Raw genomic sequence first — 11,522 nt, forward strand, 5'->3', positions numbered from 1 at the left:
CACGAGGGTTTCCTTTTCTCCACATCCTCGCCAGCACTTGTTTATTGATTTGTTGATGATAGCCACTGTGATAGGTGTGAGATGATATCTTACTGTGGTTTTAATTTGCATTTCTCTGGTGATTGGTGACATTGAGCATCTTTTCATATGTCTATTGGCCATCTGTATGTCCTTATTGGAGAAGTGGCTGTTCAGGTCCTCCGCCCATTTTTTAATTGGATTGTTTGTTTTTTCGTGTTGACTTGTATGAGTTCATTATAAATTTTGGATATTAACCTGTTATCAGATTTATCACTGGCAAATATCTCCTCCCATTCAGTCAGTTGTCTTTTCATTTTGTTGATGATTTCCTTTGCTGTGCAAAAATTTTTCAGTTTGATGTAGTCCCATTTGTTTATTTTTCCTTTTGTTTCCCTTGCCCAAGGAGACATATCAGAAAAAAATATTACTGAGAGCAATGTCAGAAAGTTTACTGCCTATGTTTTCTTCTAGGAATTTTATGATTTCAGGTCGTACATTTAAGTCTTTAATCCGTTTTGAGTTTATTCTTGTATACGGAATAAGAAGGTGGTCCAGTTTCATTTTTTTGCATTATCTGTCCAGTTTTCCCAGTACCATTTACTGAATAGACTGTCTTTACCCCATTGTATATTCTTGCCCCCTTTGTTGTAGATTACTTGACCATATAGGCTCGGGTTTATTTCTGGGCTCTCCTATTCTATTCTATTCTATTCTATTCTATTCTATTCTATTCTATTCTATTCTATTCTATTCATCTATATGTCTATTTTTATGCCAGTACCACAGTCTTTTGATTACTATAGTCTTGTAGTAAAGTTTGATATCAGAGAGTGTGATGCCTATAACTTTGTTCTTCTTTCTCAAGGTCGCCATGGATATGCAGGGTCTTTTATGCTTCCATAAAAATTTTAGGATTATTTGTTCTAGTTCTGTGAAAAATGCCGTTGTACTTGACAGAGATTGCTTTGGGTGGTATGGACATTTTAATGATGTTAATTCTTCCTATCTGTGAGCACAGTATACATTTCCATTTATTTGTATCTTCTTCAATTTCTTTCTTCAATGTCTTATAATTTTTTCCGTACAAGTCTTTTACCTTCTTGGTTAAATTTATTGCTAGGTATTTTTTTTTATGCACTTCTACATGGGATTGTTTTTTAAATTTCTCTTTCTGATAGTTTGTTAATAGCTGAATAAAAATGCAACTGATTTCTGAATATTAATTTTGTATCCTGCTACTTTACTAAATTCATTTATCAGTTCTAATAGTTTTTTGGTGGAATCTTTGGGGTTCTCTCTATGTAGTATCATGTCATCTGCAAATAATGACAGTTTTACTTCTTCCTGAAAGTTCTAACCTTCTAATCATGGTCAGTTTTTTTTGGCAACTATTAGGTTGGTACAAAAGTAATTGTGGTTTAAAAGGTTAAAGATAATTGCAAAAACTGAAATTACTTTTTTTTCAACTTTTTTTTTTTTTACTGGTTTCAGGTGCACAAAACAATGTAATAGTTAGACATTTATCATTTGTATCCCTCACATAGTGACAACCCCTCTTCCCCCATCCACTACCCCTCTGACATCGCACAGAGCCATGACATTCACACTGTCTTTATTCCTAATGCTGTACTCCGCTTCTTGTAAATATATATATATATATATATATATATATATATATATATATATATATATATATAAAATTGTAGTTGACATTCATTGTTCAGCTTCAGCTTCAGGTGTACAGTGCAGTGATCAGGCATCTACATCATCCCTGAGGTGGTCTCCCTAATGAGACAAGTGTCCATCGCATACCCTACAAAATCTTTACAACATTATTGATTGTATTCCCCAAATTGACTTTTGTATCCCCGTGGCCATCTTGTGGTTACTGACTGCTTTCTAATCCCCTCACCTTCTCCCTTATCCCCATCCCCTGCCCCCGTCCCATCTAGCAACCCTCAGTTTTTCCTGTCTCTCAGACTGTTTCTGATTAGTTCATTCATTTGTTCTTTTCTTTAGATTCCACATATAAGTGAGATCATATCGTATTTGTCTTTCTCTGTCTGACTTATTTCACCTAACATAGTGTTCTCCAGGTCCATCCATATTGTTGCAAATGGTAAGATTTCATTCTTCTTTATGGCTGTGTAATACTCCGTTGTATAAATGTACCACAGTTTCTTAATCCAGTCATCTACCGATGGGCATTTTGGTTGCATTAATGGAACAGAATAGAGAGCCCAGAAATAAATCCACGCCTATATGTTCATTTAATCTACAACAATAGAAGCAAGAATGTACGGTGGGGTAAAGACAGTCTATTCAATAATTGGTGCTGGGAAACCTGGACAGACACATGCAAAAAAATGAAGTTGTACCACCTCCTTACACCATATACAAGAATAAATTCAAAATGTATTAAAGACTTAAATGTAAAATCTGAAACTATAAAATTCCTAGAAGAAATTGTAGGAAGAAACTTTACAGACATCACCAGGAGTAAGATTTTTACTGATATATCCCCTCGAGCAAGGGAAGTAAGAGAAAAAATAAACATGTGGAATTATATCAAACTAAAAAGGTTTTTCACAGGAAAGCAAAACATCAATAAAACAAAAACGGATCCTACTGAATGGGAGAAGATATTTGCCAATGCAATCACTTTTGCACCAACCTAAAAGCTATTTAAATCCTCTCTACCCCTTGTGACTCATCTCATGATCCAGAGGCGCTCATTGTAAATAACAAAAGACAGTCTTACCACTCAGGAAATTCCACCGGTTTTAGGAATTCTGTGCCGGGAACTGGAGACAAAGATATATATTTCTTCTTATACCATGGCACATATTTTAAGTGTACAGTTTGATGAATTCTGACAAATGTGTATATTGACACGTTTGGGGGACACCCCATCAAGATCCAGAACATTTCTATCAACCCATAAAGTTTTCTTGTGCTCCTTGGCAGTGAACCCTCCTCTCCACTCACCGCCAGGCAACCACTACTGTTTTCTGACACTATACATTTCCCTTTCTAGAACTTTATATAAGTGAGTAAAACAACTATTTACTCTTTTTCTGTCTGACTTCTCTCTCTTCTCAAAATGATTTGGACACTCATTCCTTGGTGCTGGAGTCAGCAGTTTGTTCTTTTTCGTCGCTCAGTAGGGGATTATCAGAGTTTGTTTATTTACACGTCTGTTGATAGACGCTTGAGTCATTTCCAGTGTTTGGCTGTTTTGAACTAAAGCTTCCATGAACCCTTGTGGACAAGTCTTTTTGTGCACAGATGTTTTTATTTCTTTTGAGTAAATACCAAATAGTAGAATTTATATATTTGTCTGCATTTTATTTTATTTTATTGACATTCCATATTATTTCACACTAATTACGGGTGTACAGCATGGTGGTTAGAAAATGATATATATGTATACAGTGATCCCCTCAACCACTTGGCACTGTGCCTAGTTATTACCATATTACTGATTATATTCCCTATGCTTTACATCCCCATGACTATTTTGTAACTACCAATTTGTATTTCTTAATCCCTTCACCTTTTTCACCACGCCCCAAGCCCCTCCCACCTATCACCCCAGTAGATCTAGTGCCCCTCTGACACCATACATAGTTACTACAATATTATTGACTCTATTCCTTATGCTGTACCCTACATCACTGTAACTACTGTGTAACAACCAATTTCTACTTCTTAATCCCTTCCTCTTTTTCACCCACCCCCAACTCCTCTCCCATCTGGCAACCATCAAAATGTTCTCTGTATCTATGCGTTCCTTTCTGTTTTCTTTGTTTGTTTAGTTTGTTCCTTAAATTCCACTTATAGGTGAAATCATATGACATTGGTCTTTCTCTGCCTGACTTACTCCACTCAGCACTATACCCTCTAGGTCCATCCATGTTGTTGCAGGTGGCAAGATTTCATTCTTTTTAAAGATTTTTTTCTTCTTAGTTTCCAGTGTACAAAGCAACATAATAGTTGGACATTTGAACCCCTCATAAGGTGATAACCCCCCTCTCCCAAGCTACTACCCCCTTGACATCTTATATAGCTGTTATAACACCATCGACTGTCTTCCCTATGTTGTGCTCTGCAGCCCGTGACTATATATATGTATGTAGTGACTATATATATGTATGTAGTGACTATATTTATATTTATATTTATAGGTGACATTCAATATTATGCTACTTCAGCTTCAGGTGTGTAGCACATTGGTCAGGCATCTACACAGTCTATGACGTGATCCCCCTGATAAGTCCAGTGCCCATCTGGCACCTTACATGATCTTTACAACACTGTTGATTATATTCCCCATACTGTATTAACTACCAGTTTGTATTTCTTAATACTTTTCCCTTTTTCACCCTGCCCCTAAACCCATTCCCATCTATTACCTGATAGATCTAGTACCTATCTGGCACTATACTTAGTTATCACAATATTATGGACTATATTCCTTATGCTATACCCTACATCCCCTCGACTACTGTGTAACAACCAATTTGTACTTAATCCCTCCCCCTTTCACCCATCCTTAACCCCCCTCCCCTCTTAAAGAAATCTCTCTAAGATTCCTTGCAATATTGGTTTGGTGGTGATGAACTCCTTCAGGTTTTTCTTGTCTGGGAAGTTCCTTATCTGTCCTTCTATTCTAAATGATAGCTTTGCTGGGTAGAGCAATCTTGGTTGTATGTTGTTGCTTTTCATCACTCAGATTATTTCCTGCCAGTCCCTCTTGCCTGCAAAGTTTCTGTTGAGAAATCAGTAGACAGTCTTACTGGGGCTCCCTTGTACATAACGAACTGCTTTTCACTTGCCTCCCTGTGTTTGTTTCTATGTATTAGGTAGGGCTGCTATATGTCCCAGTCTTAGTAGAGTGGCCTTTTGGAGTTGGAATGTGTGGGGCTCAGTGGTGCAGTATTCCTTGTCACTTGAGCCATGCATTTAAGATGTGTCCCAGTGTGTGTTGTGTGTGCCCTCCTTTTGTAGTTGAGCCTTAGTTACTGTTGGCATGTCATTGAAAGGGATTGACCCTTGGGCTCATTGGTTGTGAGGACTGGCCATGACTACAGTGGAGGAGTTGTGGTTCTGACCCTACAGAGGAGGCAGGAGACACAAAGCAAAACACAGATGGCCACCACCCCTTCTGTGCTTGGAAGTGCCTTGAGAGGCCAAGCCACTAAGGATGGCCGGTAGCTCTGCCAGAGGTACAGGGACATGCTCAAGTCAGATGCTGATTGTTTGGGTTCCTCAAACCTTTGAGAGACCTTAGGAAAGTCTGCATCATGAGCCAAGGTGGGTGGTTTGTACGAAAAAGTCACTGGAAGCGGCTTGGGTGTGCCCAAAAGTTAGGAGGAGCAGGGTCTCAGAATCACTTGGGTGTGGTAAATGAATGCCAGCTTGATGGAGACTCAGATATGGTGGCCACCTGCATCTGCACGCCGGGAGGGGCAGGGCTCAACAAAGGAACAATGGCTTCTGCCAGCTCCTCAGTCCGAGAGAAAGCTACCCCACCAGCCCCCATCTTGAAGCCAGACAACTCAGTCCCCCATGTGTCCCTGTTTCCTCTCCAGCTGCTGCCCTAGTGCTGGAGCTCAGAGCCAGTGATTCCATACCTAAGTCCGTGCGCAGTCTCGTTAAGAGGAGCACCTGGGAATGCAGCTGCCTTTTGTCTCACTCATCCACAATCTCTGCTGGTTTTCACAACCAGAAGTTATGGGGGCTTCTCTCTCTGGCCCTGGGACCCTGGGCTAGGTAGCCTGGTGTGGCGCCGGGACCCCTTGCTCCTCTGGGGTGGGGGGATGTATGTTGCTGAGATAGCCCTCCCAATTTTCAACAATCACAAACAGGTCCGTTCCACATCTCTGCATCTCCTACCAGTCTCAAGATGGCTTCTTTTGTATGTCCTTAGTTGTAGAATTTCAGTTCAGCTAGATTGCAGGTGCTTCTCAGTGATAGTTGTTTTGTAATTTAGTTGTAATTTTGTTGTGGTGGTGAGAGGAGGTGAGCACAGTGTTTACCTGCTGTGCCATCTTCACTGGGACTCCAAGTAGTAGAATTGAGATTGCAGGTTTTGGGGGACAGAATGCACATGTCATTCATCTTTGTGACCTGAAGCACAGCACCTTGAGCATAAGTGTGAAATGAATTTCGTGGTCAGAAAAGGAAACTGATACTTACTGTTTACTATGTGCCAGATACTCTTTAAAAGATTTTTCATACATTGTCTTATTTAATCCTTCCGATGACCATAAGACCTAAGTGTTATTTTTACAGAATTGTATTTCTAGTGAGGAAAAAGAGAGGTTCAGAAAAGTCCGTAGCCTCTCTAGGATCACCACACTAGTGAGTTGTAGAAGTAGGATTCAGACTCACTGTTTGACTCCGAAAGTCAGGTTTATTGGCTACTACTATTTTTGGCTGCCTATCCAAACAGCTAGGGTGATTTCATTTGTGGAAGAATTTTTAAATTCTCCAGACGGCGTCTGCAGGGTCGGCAGAGCCTTTCTGGCCACTGATGTAGGTCAGATCCTGCTACAGTGAAGTCTGAGAGTCAGCCCGTAACTCTGAGAACACTGACCATTTTGTCATATCATGACTGTTAAAAATCAGAAAATCATCATCTGGATTTTAACAATTTACATACATTTTCCCTGTTATCAACCTTTGCCACTGAACTAATTATTAATTGGGAACTTGTGAAAGTTTGGACTAATTATCTGGGTCTTGTTATGTCGACTCACCATAAACAACATTTCCACGAAGCCCATAGGCTAGTCTGGAGCCTTTTTCTTGAGCGGTGGGAACCTTTTGGAGAAAAAGAGAACTTTGTGGGAATCCAGTGTTTTTTAAAGTTTTATATCCACTCATCTCCTCCGAGTGGGTGTGCAATGCAGGCGAGCAGTTGCTACCAAAGGTCGGGGTGGCAGACAACACTGCAGTAAGGACAGAGTGGGTGGAAGGTGTTGACCTATGCTGGGATGCACTGGTTTGGCCAAATCGATGAGCAAAACGTTGGGACACTTCTGTGGCACTCAGTCAATAGTCTGCTGCGCTGGCTCCTCCCTGGGACGCCCTGCTCTCCACTGCCTCACACTCCAGCCTCTAAAGGGTCAGCCCTCATCTTCACAAGGGGCCTCCAGGGTCCTGCTCCAATGCCTTCGCCATGTCCATTCCTACCGGTTGGTCCCCACAACATGACGTTATTAAATAGTTTGAATGTAACTCCTGGCTAAAAGTTACTTCCCAAACGGAGATTTTCAGATATCAGGCCAATCAAATTCTTACCACACTTTTCAGTATTAAAAAACCCAACAAACCATTGTGTTCTGCCTTCATGATTCATACACATACTTCAAGGACAAACAGTTCGGTTAAAGTCTATTTCCACATTTTCCTGATGCCAAAGCATAGGCAGACATCACAGTCTGGCAATTGTGGGCAAGTATTTGGGGGTCAGGCAGCTTCACTTTTGATTTTTGGTTCTGCTGCTGCTTTTTTTGTTTTGTTTTTTTTTTTAAAGATTTTATTGGGGAAGGGGAACAGGACTTTTTATTGGGGAACAGTTTGTACTTCCAGCACTGTTTTTTCCAAGTCAAGTTGTTGTCCTTTCAATCTTAGTTGTGGAGGGTGCCATTCAGCTTCAAGTTGTTGTCCTTTCATTCTTAGTTGTGGAGGGCGCAGCTCAGCCCCAGGTCCAGTTGCCGTTGCTAGTTGCAGTGGACACAGCTCACCATCCCTTGCGGGAGTCGAACCGGCAACCTTGTGGTTGAGAGGACGCACTCCAACCAACTGAGGCAGCTCAGCTTAAGGTGCTGTGTTCAATCTTAGTTGCAGGGACCGCTGCTCACCATCCCTTGTGGGACTCAAGGAGTTGAACCGGCAACCTTGTCATTGAGAACCCGCTGGCCCATGGGGGAATCGAACCTGCAGCCTTTGGAGTTAGGAGCATGGTGGCTCTAACTAAACCACCGGGCCGGCTGGTTCTGCTGCTTCTTGTGATGTTTGGCAAGTTATTGCAAATCTCACAACTCTTTTATGCCTCAGTTTTCTCATCTGTAAAATGGGTAAGATAGCATCTACTTGACAGTGTTTCCAGGGATAAATGAGTGAATAGGTGCAAAGACCTCACATCAAGTGCTCCCTCTGTGCTGGCCACTGTATTTCAGTCGGACTCTTGTGGATTCATTTAATGCTGAGTGCTACATTGAGATGTCTGAGGCTGCAGCGGTAATTCCAAAAGAGCTGCTTCTGTTGCATCAGACTGACTCTGGAGACACTGATTTCAGCTGCATGGCTTTCTGTCTTCATTTTTTTGGCCAGAGGTTCTTTCCCTAATTGATTTAAAAGAGTAGGAAGTAAAGAAAGAACAGGCTTTACAAATGAAAAGCAAACTTATACTGGGGTTTTGCGTGTATGGTCTTTACTCTTCCTGCTTATGCAGCTGGAGGGAAGTTGACAGTTATGGCGCGCCGTACACATCAAATCAACTCAATGCAAAGAAATGCAGCTTCTCTGGGCAGAAACCCTGTGATTTCTTGGGGTTCCAATCTTTGGTTTTAAATCATTAATGACAAGTATAGAGATTGCTGTTGTGCCCAGCCATTCTTTTCCTTGATAAGATTGTATTTTTGAATCGAAATAACATACATTGCTTAAGGGCAAAACCAATAGCAGCCCTCATTCTAAAACTGTCAGGAAGTGAAGATGGGAAAATGGATGGGTTTTGTGGTGTGTGTCTGAAGAAAATAATACCAGGAGATAGAAACACTGAGCAGGAATCTTCCAGCTCAAGTGCGCAGTTCTCTTGATGGCAGTGCGCTGAGCCACTGGTTCTTCCTTCAGTCACACAGAGAAATGCTTACAGATGGTGGATATGGTTTCCAAAAGATTGTGATCATTTTCATGTCAGAGTCCTTTCTCTGTGGACATCTATTCTTGGTTAAAAGTTTCTTTGATTTATCTTGGGGAAGCCAAAGGAAGAAACTAAAAATAAACCTAAGAAATGGAAAGATTTGTTTTCGTAAGTGACAATGATGGAAGATGTTTTTCAAAGATGCAAATGCAGATAAGGTTTTATTTCCTTATGAAAAAAATAGTATATTAGAGGACTAAGAGTCCTCTTTCCTGTAAGGGTAAAATTCAGGGAGTCAATAAGACAGTTAGACTTAGCTAGTTTGCAGTTTGACTCATTGCATAGCTCGCTATCTAGCTACCTGTAATTAGACTTAGTTTGTTTGCAGTTTGATCCACCCTGATATTAATCTGTTTTCTCTTTGCTTCTCCCCTCACTGATTGAAGACCTGTTTGTTCCCTTTCTCATGTAAACCCATGCCTTGTTAATTAACAATATCCTAACCTGGGAAAAAACAATTTCTTAATCTTCAGGTGCCCAGACCCTGGAATCCAAGTTACAACTCCTTGCAATATTTTCTGGTAAAATCCCACGCCACGATGGCAGAATCCTAGTGTAAAGTCCAGAGATAGCATCGTCTTCAAACAGATCAGACCCCAGGAAGGATATCAGCCTTCAAACCTGCCTGACTGACTCCCCTTTTCCTATATAAGAAAGAGCTAACCTGAAGTGAAGTTCAGCTGCCTGTCAGGCTCTACCCTGACAAAGGAGTCTGCCAGTAATTCTCTCTTCTGAACTTTAATAAAACCTTTTTTCTTTCCCACTTTGTAGAGTCTTGTGTGAATGCTTTCACCTTTTGTGAAGGACCAGGGCTTAATTCCACACCACGACATTTCATGTTCCCAGTGTACTCTTGATGTCAGCTAAGGTTAGCTGCCTTGAAGGGCTAATTAAATTTGGCTCAAAGTCCTGTTTCATTCATAGAAGGAAATCTGCTCCCCACTGGGAATTTTCCAAGGGAAAATATTACCTTGGTGAAATGTTCGTTTAGTGGAGAGAAAAATTGCAATGATTGTATGTTTATGTGTGGACATAACATGTGCATGTGTACATGAATGTGTTAGAGTTGCTTTGCCTCTTAAGAGAAGTGACATAATTTCATTCATTTGATTGAAACAATTTTTAAGTTAAAAAAAGACTCATCAGGGAAAGGAAGGTAAATAAACCCTTTTAATATGGGTCATCTTTGAAACAATTGTAGCACTTGCGTATAAATGTGGCTGAATTTGGACTGGTCTGATTGTGAGCGTCACGTTTGGCTCACTCAGGTGTATTTGTTGTTGCCATGAGTGTTTATGTCTTTCATATTTAACAGAGTTGGTGGCAGAGCTGGGATAGCCAAATGTGGCACAGTTAGGTGATCCTGGATGCTTCCTTCAATGTCATGGAGAGAACTGGGAATTTTACCTGACTACTTCTCCTCCAGTCTTACCCACGTTCGGCCACATCAAACCTTATCATGTCACTTCACTACTTGGAAGCCTTCATTTCCTGCCTGTTGCTTTTAGCACGAAGTCCAGACTCCTCTGCATGTCCAATAGGATCCACATGACGAGGCTGTGTTTTCCAGTGTTGGTCTTTTCTCTGTATTTCCCCATCACGCTCAAGCCATAGTTAATTCCTGTTTTTGTCTTCTCCATTCTCTCTTGCCTCTCAGCCTGAGAATAGTTTCTGCTATTCTCATTCCTGGAATGCTTTTGCTCATTTCATACCCAGAAGGATCTCATCCTTCATGTTTCAGCTGAGACTTTAGTTCTTCAGGCAGCCTCCCCTGACGTCTCCCCACTCTCTTCTGTGTCCAGTTGGCTTCTCTTAGCAGTTCATATAGTCTTTCTTTAGAATTCACATTGCCTTCTTAAATCATAAACTCAGGACCATCCTGGTGAAATCAAAGGTGGCCACGGCAATCAAGACTTCCAGAAGAAGCAAATGGTCAAACCCATTTACTCACTCTTTACTTCTCCTATTTGATCAATGCAGGAAGAAGAGGTGATCCATTTGTGCCTATTGGTACTTGTGATCATATAGCTGTTCCTGAAACTTTATGGACTTAACTTTGCTAGGGCTGAAAAGGGGTGGGCAATAATGGAACTTAGTGATAGTCTTTCTGGTTCACCTTCCTTTATCTGACAGAGGCAGCAGTGTACCTACACATGCTACCCCTGGACACAGAGACACCTCTATAATTTAGTCTTCATTATATAATCATTGTGCACTTACATTCTGTATATTCCTTTATGCAACTTGTCAGGAGATGACAGCCTCATAGAAGAAATGGAATGAAATCTTTATGGATCAATTGAATTAAGAAGTTAAGTTCAGGAGGCTAGACTATATAGCCTGATTTACTATGAAATGATTAACAGGCTGCCACTTAAGTGTGATGTTTCTAAATCAGTGGTTAGCTTTGTAGGTCAACATGTGGTCTCCTCCTTGTTGTGTTTTGTTCAACTGCACAAGTGTACTTAGCTGTCCTCAGACACACGAGGTATATTCTTACCTTTGATCTTGCTGTTCTCAGCCTGGCATGCCCCCACCCCCTGCCCCATCTCCATATATGGCTTAT

Source organism: Rhinolophus ferrumequinum, chromosome 2 (assembly GCF_004115265.2).
Source record: "Rhinolophus ferrumequinum isolate MPI-CBG mRhiFer1 chromosome 2, mRhiFer1_v1.p, whole genome shotgun sequence".
Taxonomy (NCBI): domain Eukaryota; kingdom Metazoa; phylum Chordata; class Mammalia; order Chiroptera; family Rhinolophidae; genus Rhinolophus; species Rhinolophus ferrumequinum.